General features: G+C 40.9%; 1 pseudogene across 1 annotated transcript; it reads right to left on the bottom strand.

Moving 5' to 3' along the window:
- Positions 1 to 447: 447 nt before the first annotated feature.
- On the bottom strand, positions 448 to 2681 carry LOC110007427 (L-type lectin-domain containing receptor kinase IV.4 pseudogene; annotated as a pseudogene). The gene is made up of 2 exons (XR_016060790.1): positions 1662 to 2681; positions 448 to 1601 (listed from the first exon to the last, which is right to left on the bottom strand). The product of XR_016060790.1 is annotated as an L-type lectin-domain containing receptor kinase IV.4 pseudogene (transcript).
- Between the last annotated feature and the right edge of the window lie 346 nt (positions 2682 to 3027).

The following is a 3027-nucleotide window of genomic DNA, read 5'->3' as shown; positions in this document are numbered from 1 at the left end:
TATATTCCTGACATAAGTTGTTTGTTAGTACCCTCATTACAAGAATTAGAATATATATAATTTATAGTAAAGAAAATGAACGGATCCCAAATAGTTGAGAAAAGACTCTAATGATAATTTAAATAAGGAAAATTAGCAAGTTGGATGTTGTATATGAAGCCATCACTAATGGATATATACATACCTTACCTTTAAACAATTTGACATAAGTAGCTTCTTTAATTCGAATGTAACTTCGAATAACTTCAGGCCACTCTGCCATATTACAGGAAGGACTGCAATTGCAGAGACCCCGCAAAATGAGATCACTCACAATTTTATTTTTATACTGAAGTATTACAATCGAATTTTAGACTTATTAAGCTCAAATTGAGACACAAACAATGTTGATTTCAATAGTTAAATAGTATACTCATCAATGCCTAAGTCCTACGTATTCAAACAATCGATGCCAATGGTCCATTCATTGCTACATAAAAATTGAACAACAAGGACAATCCTTCTTATGAACTAAGTAATAAAACTAGTGGATATTTCAACCACAACCAACAAAAGGGGGAAAAAAAGGAAAAAAAAAAGAAAGTATAGGACAAGGAAGAGGCAGCAAATAGTGTGGATTGAATATGATGCATCAACGGCCACCAGATAGTAGAATTTCAGCACATGCAGATGAACTAGCAGAGAACTCATCATGGAAAGAAAGATTTGAGTAAAAATAGTCATCATCAATTTCTTTGCTTCTCACCACCATATCATTAGGAGAAGGGTCAGGAAAGGTAGTGTCTCCACCTAAATATTGCAAAACCTGCCTCATGGTTGGCCTAGAACTAGGCAATGGGTGTGAGCACAACAAGCCCAACTTGAGCACCATTACCATCTCCTCTACCACATAGCAACCACCAAGCCTAGGATCACACACATCCAAGATCCTTCCTGCCTTGAAGCATTTCCAAACCCAATCAACAAGCACAAGTTTCTGAGGAGAGCTTTGCACCTCAATAGGCTTACGACCACACGCCACCTCTAACAAAAGTGCGCCATATGAGAAGACATCTGACTCAGTCGTGGCTCTTCCGATTCGAGCAAGCTCTGGTGCCATGTAACCTAATGTCCCAACCACTCGAGTTGTTTGTGAAGTGTCACCATGCTCATATAGCCTAGCAAGGCCAAAGTCCCCTAACCTTCCATTCATATCTGCGTCTAATAATACGTTGCTGGCTTTCACATCTCTATGTATAATTACTTGTTCCCACTGTTCATGAAGGTATACTAATGCGGAAGCCACGCCCTCGAGGATGTTGTGTCGTTGCTCCCACCTCAAAATTGGGCCAGTAACATCAAACAGGAGCTTGTCTAGGCTTCCATTTGGCATGTAGTCATAGACTATGAGGAACTCACCGTTTTGTTTGCACCATCCATGGAGTTGCACTAGATTCCTATGGCGCAGTTTCCCTATGCTGGAGATCTCAGTTAAAAATTCTTTCAGCCTTTGATCTGATTCGTTTGCAAGTCTCTTCACTGCAACTTGTAAGCCTGAGGTTTGCAACACTCCTTTGTAAAGCTTGCCAAAGCCTCCGATGCCTATGAGCTCTTTGTCCCCTTATCGAGCTCCTTGTATGAGAACCCCCTTATGGTTGTCCTACAAGGAATTGAGTTAAAGCCTTGTTGATGATTTACTAGTCTTGGGATATGAAGGAAGAAGACGGAGATCTAAATCTTGAGGTCTGTCATTCATTCTGGAGCTCCAGCCTAGAATGTAATGGCAGCTGGACCAATTTCCCGTGCTAGAAGAGAAACCCACATACATGAACTCTTGCAGGATCATAGTGAGATCAATCTCGACCATTTCTTCCAATTATCACTAGAGGAGATAACGTCACATTGAGCAACTTCTCCACTCCATCATACTCTATCCATGCTTGAATTGGCTCTTCACTTGTGAGATCCAATGCATGTTTAAGTGTGTTATGACCTTCTTCTGTGTAATAAGCTGAAAGCTCAGACGCATTGGATGTCAAGCTATTAAGATCAATACCTACATGTTGGCCGTTCTTGTCATCGAACTCCACATTTTGAACTGTGTCGAATTCTACTGCAAAGACATGGTTTTGAGGGTCGCCATTGCTTGATTTATAAAAGAGGCCAAAATATTGGGCATACCTGGCTCCTGGAAACTGGGTCGAAGGGGAAATCACAAAAGCGAGGCCTGCAGCAGGGGTGAAGATCGGCCCAGTAATGGCAAACACAAAATAAGTGGAGAAAGAAGAAACCTTGCCTGATGAGGTGTTCTTGAACCTTATAGGGTGAGGATAGAAAGCATGCCCAATTACTTGAAGAGAATTGTCTGTCAATTGTAGTGCTCCACTCTGTATTATCTCTGCATCACCATTCAAGCTCAAATTTGACCTATGGAAGCCTGAGAAAGTGAACCCAAAATTATCAGAGTTTGTAGAATTGAAGAAGTTAAGAAGAAAGAGCAGTAGAGCTTGAAACAGCAGTCCTACTCTCATTGGCTCAATTTCATAGCTGCAAGAACTTCTCATGTTGTGAAAGGTGGAAGAGGAAGCCATAGAAGAGGAAGGAATAGAATGCATTCTACATTTAAAGAAAAGGACTGTGATTTAGTATTTGTGGTTGTGCCTCCCTCCTTGTGATGTGAATGGAGGTAGATGAGATGTAAGATTGGATATGGCATCTATGCATGTGGGTTTTGATGATGGTTTTGTACGTCCCCAACTCCCTCTCCTCCACGGCAGCACCTTAGTTGATGTTCAAATAGTGGAGCCACTAAAAGTCTATTCTTGTGTGACTTTCACATGGCTTAAGGGGTGGGCCAAAAGATAAAGTGAACACACTTTCTAATGCCAGTAAGCAGTTTTACTGTGGCTTGGGTTTCCAGCTTCTATTTTGAAATTCTAGTAACCATTTATTTTCTTTTTTTGTGAACAGTGAATGAGTCCATTCTATTTTCCCCAAGACTATGATGGGTGTGCTACCAAGCCCAAGTGTTCTTTGTTGCACCCCATC

The sequence above is a fragment of the Amborella trichopoda genome, chromosome 8 (assembly GCF_054954075.1).
Source record: "Amborella trichopoda isolate Santa Cruz 75 chromosome 8, AtrichopodaSantaCruz75HAP2 v2.0, whole genome shotgun sequence".
Taxonomy (NCBI): Eukaryota; Viridiplantae; Streptophyta; class Magnoliopsida; order Amborellales; family Amborellaceae; genus Amborella; species Amborella trichopoda.
Note: the sequence above shows the minus strand (reverse complement) of the source record. Positions and strands in the feature narration are given on the sequence as shown.